Raw genomic sequence first — 14,965 nt, 5'->3', positions numbered from 1 at the left:
CGCAGTGGGGCGCCTGGTGAGCCCTTGTGGCTGGGGTGCTGCGTGTGTTCACGTCTAGGACCGCAGAATGAGCGGTGTTCGCCTGGGCGTCGGCTTCCGCTCCTGCAGCTGCGTGATGCCCACCCCGAGGCCGCCGGCCTGCACACCCGTGAGACCCTCGGGCTGACGCGGCTACTCCTGCTCCGCTGTGCCGGCAGCCACTGTGGTCACCGGGACGCGTGCCGGTTACTGTCCTCTGCTCTCTGGTCACCACACGCCCCGTCCCCGGTGCTGTAGGTGGCGGACCCGCATCTGTAGCTCCTCTGAGCTTCTGGTGCCTCCTGCGCGTTTCCTTCGTGGAGCCTCCTGCGTGTCCTGGCGACCGGTGGAAGTCGTGTTTGCGCTGAACAAGCCAGAGGTGGTTTCTCGCTACAGCAGGGGGGACCCGTTCCACATCCTGTGACAGGGACGGCGGAGGGGGTGTCCCTGGCCAATGGAGGGCTCGTGGACGCTGGGCCCACCGTGGACTCAGGGATTTCTGTTTGTCTTTAGGGTCTTATTACCTTCCTGGGGCTGCCCTAACGAAGTCACAGACTCAGGGCTCAAACCGCAGGCATCCCTCTCAGCCTGCAGGCCGCAAGCCCTAAACTGAGGTGTCGCGGGGCCGTGCTGCCTTTGGGGGGGCACCCTGTGCATCTTCCGGCCTCTGGTGGTGCCAGACATCCTCGCCATCCCTTGGTTGGTGGATGCGTCACCCCCTCTCTGCCTCCAGGGGCACACGGTGTTGCTCTCTTGTTGGGATGGGACTCACCGACTCCAGCTGGTCACCGACTCCCTCTTACTGATGGTGCCTGCAGTGGCCCTGTTTCCAAGTAAGGCCCCATGCTGCGAGCCCCAGGGTCAGGACTGAGGCATATCATTTCGTGGGAGGGTTCAACCTAGTGCCGGGCCCAGCTGTGCCCTCTTCCATTTGACAGTATTGAAAAACCATTTATATTAAAAAAATTAGCTTTGAGAGAAACGCACAGAAATGTGGCTTTTCCCAAGCTCAATGCCACCAGCTCCAGCCTAGTGGTGGTGGGTCGCGAGGCCGGGCATCCCGGGGATGCTGTACGTGTGCAGAGGCCCCGTGCATCATCTGCCCTCCTCCCTCAGCCCCAGGACGCCGTGGGGATTGCACAGCATCGGTGCGTCCGGAGCTGCTGGGTTCTTCTCAGTGGCCGCGTGAGAAGCCGTCGGGAGACTTTCAGGACGTAATCACAAAGGCCAGAACGAGCAGAAGGCACCCTCACAGACCAAGCGTGATCTGAGTTCCTGCCAGGGAGCACTGGGCCCAGGACATGGGTGTTCGTAAGTTATTTTTTGATTTTGAATTCATCTCACTTTTAGAGAAAAGTTGTGAAAAACAGTACAGCGGATCCCTGTGTTCTTTCCTGGCAGGTCACCCAAACGTTCACGTGTTCCTGCGTTTGCTTTCTCCTTCTCACAGCTGAATCTGCGGAGTGGAATATGTCGGGCTGTGTTCCCCACACCAGGCTGTGCTGCCGCCGGGGCGGCCGTTCGTGTTGCTGCAACGATACATGGTCTCTACTCTGCAGTCTGCATTCACAGGTCTTCGGTTCTCTGTCCCGGGAAGGACTCCCACTTCTCCTGGGGGCCCTTCCGAGTACCTCACCTTCTTGCCATCGTTGCCGGGGTCCCTCTGCCATTCCATCCTCCAACTGGTGACTTCGTGCAGCTATGAGGACTTTTGGTTTTTGTGTGTTAGTTTTAGCCTTACTGAGTTCGTTTTATCCTTTGAGTCTGTTTCCTCCCTGTTGATGGCCTGGTGCCACGCTCGCCGCCCGGTCCGGAGCCCCATGTGGCTAAGCTCGCGTGTACAGATGAGATGAAACGAGACCAGAGGCTCACGATGCCGCCACATTCGCCCCATTCCCAGTGCTTGGCGGCCGCACGGGCTTGGCGGGTTTCCGGCACTGAGCTTGTGGGACATCCCCTCATCGTGAAAAGTTTACTGCATATTACTGTTCCAGCGTTTTCCAGGTACATCAGTGTAGCCTTTGCAAATGGACACAGCTGGCTTTGGGCTCTGTTCTCGGGGCCCTCACGGGTTCCCCGTGTCTGACTGCAGTGGCTGAGGCCTCCAGGGCCGGGCTGGCGGGCGGTGAAGGCAAGCATAGTCCTCATCTTGCCCCTCATGACACCAGCGTCTGCTTCAGTGAGGTGGAGACTTTAGAAAAGGCTATGTTACTATGTTAAGAAAGCGGCTGTCACTTCCTATTTTCCTTACTGTTTGTACTTTTATCAGGAATGGGTGTTAAATTTTGCCAGAGGCTTTTTGTGCACCTATGGGGGGAAAGCATGTGATTTTTCTCTTCGGGTCTGTCAAGAGTGACTTTCATAAATGGATTTCCCTTGGGGCGCCTGGGTGGCGCAGTCGGTTGAGCGTCCGACTTCAGCCAGGTCACGATCTCACGGTCCGTGAGTTCGAGCCCCGCGTCAGGCTCTGGGCTGATGGCTAGGAGCCTGGAGCCTGTTTCCAATTCTGTGTCTCCCTCTCTCTCTGCCCCTCCCCGTTCATGCCCTGTCTCTCTCTGTCCCAAAAATAAATAAACGTTGAAAAAAAAAATTTAAAAAGAAATAAATGGATTTCCCAGCAACCAGGCGGCCGTGGCATCTGGGCGTCAGTCCCGCACGTGGTCACCATGTCTGTCTTCCCACCCATTGCACCTTCCAGTAGGGTCTGGGGGTCAGAGTTCCTGTTGCAGTGGGGCTCTGCCGGCTGGCCTTCCAGGAGGGGGCTGGGGTCAGCACTCCTGGGCGGGGCTCCACTGGTGGGCACAGTTTAGCGTGTGCCCCTCCGCTTCAGGGCGCCGGAACAACTGGGCAAGCTGTGACCATCTGGTCCCTAGCCATGTGGTGGAGTTCATCTGTGGAGTCATTAGGGCCCGTTTTTGTTGGGGGCTGCGGTTCGCTGGAGGCTTTTTTCTTCCGTGGAACCGGTGTGGTTAGGGTCCCGCCCCCCACTGTAGCCGCTTCATCTGGAAATTCGCATTTATTGCGCTCCACATGAAATGTCACTACGGCATAGTTATTCTATGTCATTTATTCCTAGCGGGGCCAGAACTCGAGCCTCCTCTGCCACCCGGCGCCCGGCGCTTCCTGGGCCCTTGCGGGTGGGCGAGAGGCAGACTCCGCCCGCAGTCTGCACAGGCCGAGCCGAGCAACCGCGGCTCGAGAGGCACACGGGGTTCGCGGGGAGACCAGCTCGGCTCTGCTCGCTCTCCACTCGGCCTCGTGCCGGGCAGGGTGGTCTCGGGAACGCGGGTGGCCGCAGCGGAGCTTCCTGGGGAGGGGAGACGGCTGTGCCCAGGCACAGCCACAGGCCACTGCCACAGACAGCGCACCTCTCGCGGCCGCATGGCGCTGCCTGCTGGAGGTTGTGCGCAGGCGCAGCTGCAGGCTCCCGCTGTTGGCTGCGAGTCTCCCCCGTTGCGCAGCCGCACTGTCCGCACGCCGCCGCCTGCTCGAGGCCGTGCGCAGGCGCAGCTGCAGGCCTTGCTGTTGGCCTCGAGTCTCCTCCGTCGCGCAGTCGCACTGTGCGCACGCTGCCGCCTGCTCCAGGCTGTGCGCAGGCGCAGCGTTGGCGGTCTGGCAGCAGGAGGCGGGGAGTCCGCTCAGATGGCGCCTCCTTGGCTCTTGAGCAGAAGACAGGGGACCACGGCGGAAACTCGCGGACTCTACGCTGCCGGGCGTCGGGCCGTCTCTCCGAGGAGAGGAGCGTGAGTAGGGGTCCGCCGGGAAGGGCAGCGTGTCCTAGAGCCCCGTGAGCGGGGATGAGGCAGGTGGGGCGGCCGGGCGGGGCAGCTGGAGCCCTGGCTGGGGACATGCTTTGGGGGTGGGATCCGCGGCAAGTGCTGGGGAAGGCTGTAAGGACGGTGGGGGACTGGCGAGGCGGGCTGGTGCGTCAGGCGTTTGGACCGGATGTGGAGGGATCGCCGGGCAGCTGGACACGCTGGGGAGGGAGGGGGCTGAGTGAGGGGCTCACGCGGGCTCAATCAGGTCCTGGCCAGTGGAGTCTGGAACCTGGCAGGGCAGGCGTTCCTCTGTTGTGGGCCTTGGACGTAATCTGTGGCTGAAGTTGCTGGTGCGGGCCCCTAGCAGGCGCCGTTATCAGCAGGAGTGGGAGCGGGGTGGTGGCTTGACTCGGTCACCCGAGGACGCCCCAGGTGGAGGACGGGCTGGTCCCCCGGGGATGCCTGCAGGGTCTCACACGCCTTTCCTGCGCGCCCTAAGTGGGCCAGCATCTGCCCCTTCCCAGTGGTGGCCACACACCGGCTTTTGGGCTGGCCCGGGTCACCTTCCTGTTCTGGAGCCGTCTGGACAGGACACAGACCCCAGGGACATGGGTCCCCTTTGTTATGAGGGGCCCGTTGGCCCTGGAGGGGGCTCTGCAGAGTCTTTGCTTCATGCATCCCCCTCTCACAGCCAGGGACGGGGGACGACTTCAGGGGAGCAGATGTTTGGGTCACAGTCAGAAAATAGAGCTGAGAACACAGGCGGGTTCTTTCTCTCCAGACTCACATCCATGTGATTTCCGTGGTTTTTGCCCTTTGTCTGTTTTCACTGTCAGAGGCCGAGAGGCACCGTGAGAATGCAGGTAAGCCCAGGACACGGGGCTGTCCCCACCCAGAACCCTGTGGTTCCAAACTGAGGACCAGGGCTGCTCTGGCCCCGTCACCGTGTGGACATGCCACCCTCTCTGAAATGTCTGTAGGCTTTGGTCAGAGTCAGATACAGTTCCTCCCCTGTCCCTGGGGTTCCCGAGCTTCTCACCCTAGCACGGGTTGCCTTGATACTTAAGAGGACACAAGAAAACAAACCCAGACCGAACCAAACAAAAAAGCTCACTAGAAATTAAGAAAATGAATAAATGTTGAAAGCAAGGCCTGGGGAGATGGTGTAGAGCTTGCAGGTTGAAAGCGTGTTGCTGGCTTTCTTCAAGTGACGGGCCCAAGGGGAGATGTCGCCGCTGTGGTGTCCACCCTGGCGTTCGAGCCAGTGGTCGGAGAGTCTCTGACAAGATGCTAACAGCCGGCTCTTGTTGCACGACCTGGCCCTGGACGTGACAGGTGACTTTCAGGACAGAGCTGGGGATGTCTGTGGGGACTTGAACACACCCCTCCAACACGCCGAACAAGTAGAGCAAAAGTAGGGAAGAATACAGAAAATCAGAGTACCGTTGTTGATAAAATGAATTTTATTTATATTTCTAGATATTTGTATTCTAGAGATAGGCATTTATAAACATGTGCATCATTATTAGGGATTTAATAATATAGTTTTATATCTGACAGTCGGTACTATTTATTTATGAGTTGATGCTGGAAAGTATTTAATTTTCCGCACCAGTTTATGACAAAAACCCTCAGAAAATTAGGAATACGGCACGTCATTTCTTGAACTTGAAAGAGAGTGTGCAGCACAGATGCACGGCACCGTGGAGGACGACTTCCTGACCTCTTTGCTGTGAGTTAGGGGTGGTGAAAACTGCATACTGACCGTCATCGGATCAGATGTATAGACTCCTGGAAAGACAGAAACCACCAAAACTGAGTCAAGCAGAAATAGGCACTCTGAACAGGTCTGTAAGGAAGAGATGAAATTCCTAATGTAACTTCCGGCAGAGGAGCCCAGGCGGCTCCTCCGAAGCCTGTAGGGTTGTCAGCTGGGAGCTGGGAGCCGCAGGGGGACGCCTGCAGGCCTGGGCGCCAGTCCCTGGGGAGGACCCGCCCAGAGCCTGGCAGGCCTGTGGGGGAGGGGCAAGGTCTGGTCCCATTCTCGCCTTCTCAGAGACCAGAGTCACCTCGAAGCGTCAGAGTTTTGGTGGAGGGACTCACGGGGAGGCATCCGGCCCAGGTCCTTTCGGCCATAAGCCGGGGAGGCATGCACCAGCTTCCTTCCTGCCTCTAGCTGTCATCGCCGATGGGCCTCACAAGTCATGCTCATGTGGGGATGCCCCTCTGGGGCTCCTCAAGCCGAGAGCTGCCAGGAGGGCAGTGTGGGGCAGGCCTCACCCGGGCTGACACTGGATCCAGCATGTTACCAAACTTGGGGCAGGAGGGGGGCCCACCAGGAGATCTGTGAGGGTCAGAGGCCCTTCCCCTTTGGCGTGTGTGAGCCCCCGCCGTGGGCCGTCACCGAAGGCTGCGAAGGGGGAGCGGGGTTGCCAGGGACTGGCCTGGGAGGCGCACACCAGGCTGCATGAGTGTGTGGAGGCTGGCAGTGCCTTCCTGGGGGCGGGCTGGATGGTGCCCCCCGAAGGTGTGTCCCTAGTTCCTCTGAACGTGACCTTGTTTGGAGACAAAGTCTTTACAGATGGAATTGAGTTAAGGTGAGGGGCTGGGCTACAGTGTGGGCATCCTCAGGGGGCTTAGAGGGACCTGGGCCGTGGCTTCCGTACTGATGAGACGGAGGGCCACAGACACGCTGAGGTCCCCTACGCTTCCGTCTGTGAAACAGAGTGTGACTGCAGACGGCTTGTGGCTTCCGACAAAAGGGCCCGTCAGTAACCCATGCCCCTGCCCCCACCATTGCCCTGGAAGCTCCTTGTGCTCCCTCAGGTCTGTCCATCTGTCCAGAAGGGCCCCACCTGTCCCAAAACTGCGCGTGAAGTGCGGCTGGTCTGTACGTGGCCTCATGTGTCCGGTTTCTTTCACTCAGTGTAATTCCCCCCTCTCCCTTCCCTCCCTGTGTGGCTCTGAAGGGCGGTGGCGGGACAGGCGTCCTTGTCTTGTGCCCAAGCTGCTGGGAGGCACCGCAGCAGTGGTGGGGTAGAGCTCATCAGTAGGCCGAGGAGCTTAACGCTTTGTTGCTAATTTGCTGAGAGGTAAAACAAATTTTTTTGGTCACGAATACATGTTGGATTTTGCCTAGTATTCTTTCTGCATCTATCGATTGTGTGTTTTTTTCTTAGTCTTTTAATTGATTTTCCATTGTTTTTGATAACGTTTACTTTTGAGAGAGAGAGACAGACAGACCAGAGTGCAAGTGGGGAGGGGCGGAGAGAGAGAGGGAGACACAGAATCGGAAGCAGGCTCCAGGCTTCGAGCTGTCAGCACAGAGCCCGACGTGGGGCTCGAACCCAGGAACTGTGAGATCATGACCTGAGCCGACGTCGGACGCTTAACTGAAGTCGGAGGCTCAACCGACGGAGCCACCCAGACGCCTTGATTTTCCATTTTCAAGCTACTCTTGCATTTCTGCGGTGAACCCCACTTGGTCACGGCACGTGATTCTGCGTTTACGTGTCTACAGCTGGTGCATCGGCTGGTATGTTGTTAAGGACTTTTCTACGTTCGTGAGATAATGTCGGTCTGTGGTTTTTTTGTGTTGTCTTTCCTGGGTTTGGTTTTGGTAATGCTGGCCTGATAAAATGAATTGGGAAGTGTTCCCTTGTTTTGTACTTTCTAGAAGAGATTGGGTCGAATTGGTGTTTTTTCTTTAAATGTTTGGCAGAATTCACCAGTTAAACCACTTGGACCTGGACATTTATATTTTAACTGCAAATCGAATGTCTTTATCAGTTACATATTATTGAATATCTAGTAACATGTGGATGAGTTTGGCGTTTTGTGGATTTGAGGGATTGGTCCGTTCCATCTAAGTTATCAAAGTTTCTGCTTCTCACTTTCAGTAGCTCAGGTGTAGCCCAAGGTCAAGGGTGAGTCCCGACAAGGCTGAGGGGCAGCTGTTCCCCCAGGGCTGACCAGAGCAGTTAGAGGAAGCGTGGGCCGATGGGGCTGCCTTGTTGAGCCCACATCACGGCTGGGATGGTGGCTGTGCTGGTGTCCTGAGGCTGCTGGAACTATTTACCACGAACTAGGCAGCTGAGGACACCAGGAGCTTGTTTTGTCAGAGTCCTGGAGGCCGGAGTTTGAGATGAAGACCCTTGTGGGGTCGTGCTCTCTCCAGAGGCTCCAGAGGAGGCTCCTTCCTGCCTCTGGGGGCTCCGGGCATCCCTTGGGTTGTGGCCGCATCCCTCCAGGCTCTGCCTCTGTATTCAGGTGGTCTCTCTTGTGTGTCTCTTGTAAGGATGGTTGTCACTGGATTCAGGATCTGTCCCGGTAAGCCAAGACGACCTCCTCTTGAGACCTTTAATCACAACAGCAAAGATCCTAAGTAAGGTCCCATCCCTAGGGATGGGACTTGCCCCTTGCCCATTGGGGGCCGCGTTTACTCTGCGCCCCCGTTGCCGGGCTTTCTCACCCTCCTGCCTCCCCGCCAGCCTGTTCTGGGAGACCACCCTCGTTTAGATCTTGGTCCCGAGCCGAGCTGCTCTTGGAACCCGAGCCAGAGACCCCAGTCCTAAAAAGGTGTGTCCCACTGAGTCCGGGGACCTGGCATCTTCTGTGTTGCATGTGGCTGTCCCTCCTGCACTGGCAGCTGTCTTGCCCCGGCCATTCGGGCGTGGCTGGGCTAGGGGAGAACCAACCCCGAGAAGGCATGGAGCCCTCCCGAGTGCCCTCCCCTGGCGCTGGGGACTTGGGAAGGGAGGACTACTGTGTGGTATCTCTGTGGGGTCAGGGGGCAGAGCTGCCTGGAGGCTTCCAGAGCTGCGGCCTCCACCTGGAGGCCCTCTGTGCTTCGCTGCTCTTCCCCCACCCCAGCGCTCAGGGATGAAAGGAGGTGTCCCCCCAGCAAGATCTTGCAAGAAGGGTGAGTGTGGAATGAGCCCGGGGGGCTGTGTGCGGTGGGCTCATTGCTCACAGCCGCCCTGCGTGGGGCCAGTCAGCGCAGCTGCAGATTGGGCAGGGGGCCGGGCCCAGTAGACCGTGTCCTCCTGGCACCTTCCTGGCTCCTGAGAGGCAGCGGGCACCACCCTCCTGGGCATCCTGTGGGGGCACAGGGACGGTCAGCAAGACCGTGTGGGCTCTGGGCTGGCCTCGGATGTCCCCACCCCTGGGGTGTTGGACCTTCCTTTCGAAGGGGCATTGGAACCCGGAGAGAGCTCCTCCCTTGGCGTTTCGAAGCCTGGAGCTTACGTTCCTTGCTGTAGAAGGAAAAGGCAGCTGATAGCTCCGGCAGGTGGCTGCTGCTTGGAGGCTGTCCCTTGGGGTAGATGCCCTCGGTCTGGCGGGCTGCAGCCTGCGGGCCCACAGGGCGGAAGGTCAGGTCTGGGCGCTCATTCCTAGGTCTGGAATATCTAGCCGTTCACACGGTGTATGACATTGTGATATTAGTGTGTGCTGTCCAACGTGCCCCTGCCTGCTCGTGAGTGCACGTGTGTGTGCCTGGGCCATCTCCAGGCGTTCCGCACTTTCGCTCCCTGGGGAATGGGGAGCAGGGGGTCTCTCCTCAGGGAAATCCATGACCCAGGAGGCCCGCCCACCGCTCTGACCTGCAGCTCCAAATCCCACACTTGGAGACCAGACGTTTTATCGGAGGTTTGGCAAGAATCTTCCGCTGGTCTAGCCTGTCCTCTGTCTGTCCCCTGCAGAAGCCCCGAGTGCCAGTGACGTTGGGGCTGCCCCAGCCCTGCCTGTAAACCTCCAAACTCACCTGGCCCCCAGGGGCAGGGAAGAGATCAGGTGAGGTGAGTTCCTCTGCTCCTCACACGTTGGCCTCGCCTGGGACCCCGGGTGGGGGTGGGAGATGGAAGGTGCTGAGTTTCAGATCAGGGACCCACGTGAATCAGGGGGGGGAATGGTGTTTGGGGGCGGGGTGGGCAGGGCCCCTCCTAGGCAGGCGCGTGTGCAGAGCCTGTCCTTGTGGCCTTCCCTCTGGGGAAGGGGACTGACTGTCGAGTCAACCCAACGATCTCGGCGGCCCCTAGCCTGGACCTGCCGTGAGGGAGGGCAGGTGCTGGGTGGGCAGGAGCCAGAGGCCCCAGGTCTGGGGGACCTGGCCATGCTGTCTGGGGAAGAATTTGATGATGAGCTCTGAGGACGAGCGGCTTCCTCTGGACCGGCCCTCGGGTGGGGGGGTGGAAGAAGCAGGGCCCGGGACTGTCCCCTCCCCCAGGTGGAGGCCCCCATGCATGCCCAGCAGAGCCCCCCAGGAACTCGGTGATCCAGGGGCTCCTGTGTATTGAGGGAGAAAGCCCCCCCTGCGTGGGGGTGAGGGGCCCTGGGTGGTTCCTAGCTCGGTGCTAAGGGCTTGGAGAGGGCCCGGGACTCACACGGGGTGGAGATCAAGGGGCCAGACAGGGCTTGGGAGGGTGGTCCCCAGGCGACTGTTGGCCCCGCCGCCCTCCACCCCCGACCTTCTCGGTGGGGCTGCTGTCCAGGAGGCAACTGGCCCCTGCCACCAGGTTGGCGAGGAGGGTGGCTGTGAGCGGCCACTCCGGGCCCAGAGTCATTACCTGCACTGCCGCAGAGCGTGTGGGACACTGGGGGCCGCAGGTTTGGGGTCCCCTGGTCTTCTCCCCGTGTCTCCTCTTACTACAGGGACACCACACATCGGATCCAAGGCCCATCGTGTTCTAGCGTGACCTCCTCTTAGCTAATTGTATTTGCAAAGATCCTCTTTCCAAAGACAGTCATGTCCTGAGGTTCTGGGAGGACATGCCTCTTGAGGGACGCTGTTTAACCCGCTGCAACTGACACCTGCCTGGAGACCCACAGTGGAGGCTTCTTGGGCAGACTTGTGAGCCAGGACCCGGCCTGGGGCGGTGGCCAGCGAGGGGAGGGCTCTCTGCACCGGCGGCTGTGCAGGCGTCGGGGGGACGGTGATGGGCGGGGGCGCTGGCTGGTTCAGCCCCCACGTCGGGGTCTGAGCTCCGAACATGCTGTCCACTTCCGTTGGATGGGGCAGTGACAGGCCACGCTGGACGCAGTGCCCGATGACAACGGACAGACAGAGGGACGGGGCCCAGCCCGGCAGCTTGCCGCGCCAGCCCTGCAGCTGCACGGCGGCCACAATGGACTGAGGGGCATTGATGGGGACACAGTCGGCCCCTGATAGCTCGCTAATGGCGCTTCGTATTTTCTCGTGGAGAAGAATCGTGTGAATGTGAAGACCCGGTGGGGAGATGAAGGCCACTTGATGAAGGGTCTTGGGCCCACCCCTTAAAGGAACAAGGCGGGTTTTTTTCCCCCCTTTTTCCATGTGGCACAGACAGCTGGCTCCTTAAATATTAATCAGGGGTTATTGAGATGCAAATGTGTGCCCACCACAGAAAGGCCCCAGCTGCAGGGCTGGCGCCGAGTGCCCTCCACGGCCCAGGTGCAGCGCCCGCCAGAGCCAGCGCAAGGAGGAGGTGACTGCCGGCGACCCTCCCCGAGGACAAAGGCACCGTTTGCTCCTCGACAGGAGGCATCATCTCGTCTCGTTGGCCTTGCCCGTCACAGCTTCCTTGGCTTTTCGCCTCAAGCCAAGGTGTCCTTGCAGGGAGCCGTGGGCGGGAACGGGGGCCTGTCCGTCTTCTCCGTGGTGGCAAGCTTTGTCAGGCTCGCACGTGTCCCTAGGGCGTCAGGCGAACTTAGGTAGCTACGTTCACGCTCGCGGGAGAGCCACGTCACCACCCTGATGCCCTGCATGGAGAAAAGGGGTGTGCGGGGCTCTGCGGGTCCCTGCCTGGGCCAGAACAGGTACCCTGGCAGCTTAAAAAGAGGACAGAAACACTTGCAAAGAGTGAAAAACGGCGGGTGGGGAGGGGTGGCAGCAAGCAGGGGAGGAGCGCAGTCGAGACACGAGAGGATGGGGCAGAGGTGCATCAGGACTCGGGAGGGGAGCGGACATCCGTTGTGGTTACGCTTGCTTGTGTGTGCCTGTGAAAGGACAACAGTGTAGGGTTCTTGATAATAAAATACCGGAAACAAAGTAGGCTCTCCCCCTTGACGATGGAAACATAGGTTTTTGTGTTTAGAATATTTTAGTTGTGAATCGGAACACACAGAAAAAGCCCACAAAATGTGTGCACTCAGGAAACTGCCACAAACCGAATGTCAGCGTAACTGCCGTCCGGCCAAGAGCTGGAACACCGCTAGACCTCTGTGCCACCCCCACCGTACGCCTGGCCCTGTGTGGCCCCCAGTGTCATCCTTTACACCTGTGACTCGGTCATGCGGCCTTTGCCTCAGTGCTTCAGGCCCCCTGGCTCAGCAGCGTGCCTGTGACATTCACCCCGTCTGCCAGGGGTTCTAGATTGTCGGTGCTCTTTGCCGCAGTGAAGTATTCCACGAACGCCCGTTTGTCCGTTCTTCTCTTGGTGCTGACCTGGCAGTTTTTGTCTCTTAGGAACAGTGCTGGTGACCTCCAGCGCAGGCCTCCTCGAAGGTACTTGTCCGTGCATCTGTTGAGTCCCAGGTGAGCCAGTGTTGTGAGTGCTCTGTGCCTTTGTCGACTTGGCATTGCCAGTGTTACTTAGTGTAGCCTGGTGTAGGGATATTTTGGGGTTTCTTTGTCATCTTTTGTTTTCAAAATCAACTTGATTGAGGTACAGGTGACAGCGTGCAGGTGCCGGCTTATACCGCCACACGAGAGCTGACTGTGTGTATCCCTCTCCACTTCCATGCCGAAATCAGATGCAGTGTGTTTAGATCATGGGAATTAAAAAAAAAAAAAAAACACTACAAACCAGGTCTTTGTTTGGAGGGTCTATTGCAGTTTCCATAAATTGCATCTCCTTGAAGCGTACAGCTTGATGGTTTTTGACAGATGCCACGTTACCTGCCACGCAGTTGAGACCTGGAATGTTTCTAGCTCCCTGCAAACTCCCTTGTTCTGCTCTTCTGTCGGCCCCTGCCCATCGTGGCCCCAGGTAACCACAGTTGAGACTTCCTCCTTAAGAGTTCCGTATAAATGCAATCATACGGTGTATATTTTCTTGTCTCTGGATTCATTAGTTGAGCATGTTTTTGAGGTTCAAATGTGCGGTGATGTGTGTCAATAATATGATCTACTAATTGCTAAGGATTGTTTGTGTGTGGATAGAGCACAATGGGCTCATCGACTCTTCTGCTGGTGGACCCCTGGGCTGTTTCCCAGTATTTGGCTGGTCTGAATAAACCTGCTAAAAGCATGGCTCACAAGTCTGTCTTCTCATTTTTCTTGGGTAGATACTTAGAATGGCTGGGTTGTATGGTAGCTTATGCTCAGTGTTTTCAGAAATGCCAAACGTTTCCAGAGCAGTTGTACCTTTTTTATACTCTGACCAGCAGTGTATGAGTGTTTGTGCAGATGATGTCATTCTTTCATTAAACGTCGGATAGAATACACCAGTCAAGTCATCTCAGCCTGAAATTTTCTGTGTGAGGTTTTAAATCACAAATTCATTTCCTTCAATTGTTATGAGACTGTTTGGGTTTTCTCTTTCTTTGTGACTCAGTTTTAGTAATTTATGTCTTTTCAGGGATTTTAAAAAATTTCATCTAGTACTCTAATGCAGAATAAAGTTGATAGTGTTAATACCCTTTCAGTGTTTGTTGGCTCTGTAGTGATGGCCCTGCTTTCCTTCTTGATATAGATAATTTGTCTTTTCTCTCTTTTTCCCTTGATCGTTGTAGCTAGAGGTTTATCCATCTCACTGGTATTTTCAAAGAACCAGATTGGGTTCCACTGGTTTTGTTCTCAAATGTTTGGCCCTGAAAAGGTTCTAGTTTGATGCGAAGGTCTTTGTTGGGAGTCCCCACGTTGTCAGGACAAGGTGCCTCTTCCCTGCAGCCTGGGGTGCGCCATTCTGGCTTTTTGGCTTCTCTTCTTGGGTCAGATTTTTCCACTTTTCTTTTTGTGAGTTCACATATCAAGTTTGTTTACATTTTACCTAGTATTTGTAAAGGGTAGTAGATTAGCTCACCATAGTGAGATTTTTAAACGGACAGCTTCTAGGCTAAGAAAAAGATGAGGTCCTAAGGGAGATGGTGGGCCTCAACCTGGATGCCAGCACACGATAAGAAAGATAAGAGATAAGAAAGAGAGGCACCAGGGCGGGAAGGGAAGAAACGACACCATCCACTGTTTGCACGTGAACTATTAGAATAAGGAACTTCAGCTTGTTTTGAGCACTGGGCCAGTAGTGATAGGCAGTTTTGAGAATTGGGGGGCTGAAACCACCAGGTGCCAGGATTATGAAGCTGTAACAGTTTGGACTATGTAGAAACACGTGGGCACATACGGATCCCCAGCAATGAGCCACGCAGCCTGGAGGCTGCTGCCAACCCAGCCAGGTCAGTCCCAGTGGAGCAAGGTGACCACACACCTGAGGAGGTGGGGCGTAACCCCATCCATGCTACGTGCTGAGCAGACACCAGGTAACCACAGGGCGGAAGCCTCGGCAGAAGCCATCCGGATGGCAAAGGCTTATGCCTCACCAACATAATGTAACCATGGCTGCCCTTCCGTCTGCTCAGATTTCCCACGACTGATTGGTACTTGTGTACCTGTAACTGTCCTTCCTAGATCTTCCGTTAGAAGAAAGTTCGTGTACGGTCATACACTGTCTCTGCACACCCGCTTTCTATCCCACTGGCTAAGTACCACCTTATGTCCTGGCCTTGAGGGAATCTAGCCCTATGCACTTAACACAGAAGGGATGGCCGCTTTATCTGCTGGCTCTCCCTGCGTTCCCACTCGATCGTGGCAGTGTGAGGTTTCTGGACCCCTGAGACAGGGAGGTGTCCAGGGTCTTGGGACGCTTAGGAGGCTTTCCTTCGCTTTTGTTTCATTTTGAAAACTTAAGGTGAAGACGGCATTGCCACAGTTAACCATTTTATAGGGAACAGGTGGTGGCACTGAGTATGTATATCATAGTGTTGTGGACCCACCGCCTCCATCTAGTCCCCAACTGCTTCATCCCGTCAAGAGGAACCCACGATGCTGTCACTCTTCATTCTCCCCTCGCTCCAGCTTCTAGCGATCACTAGTCTTTCGGTCTCTACAGACTTACCTATTGAGGATATTTCCTATAAATAGAGCCATGTAATGGGTGACCTTTTGTGTCTGGCTTATTTCACGGAGCACAATACTTTTAAGGTTTTCCACATTG

The 14,965-nt window shown here is 56.8% G+C and overlaps 1 long non-coding RNA gene across 2 annotated transcripts; it reads left to right on the top strand.

Annotated features, from left to right (window-relative positions):
• On the top strand, positions 1-2,385 carry LOC125154852 (uncharacterized). Of its 2 annotated transcripts, none has more exons than XR_007147949.1 (3): positions 1-851; positions 1,135-1,329; positions 1,469-2,385. It is a non-coding gene; the product is annotated as an uncharacterized LOC125154852 (long non-coding RNA). The 2 variants fall into 2 exon arrangements; XR_007147948.1 differs by having other exon boundaries at positions 1,420-2,385.
• Positions 2,386-14,965: the final 12,580 nt, after the last annotated feature.

The sequence above is a fragment of the Prionailurus viverrinus genome, chromosome E3, assembly GCF_022837055.1.
Source record: "Prionailurus viverrinus isolate Anna chromosome E3, UM_Priviv_1.0, whole genome shotgun sequence".
Classification (NCBI taxonomy): domain Eukaryota; kingdom Metazoa; phylum Chordata; class Mammalia; order Carnivora; family Felidae; genus Prionailurus; species Prionailurus viverrinus.
The sequence above is the reverse complement of the archived record's forward strand: the minus strand, read 5'-3'. Positions and strand labels throughout refer to the sequence as shown.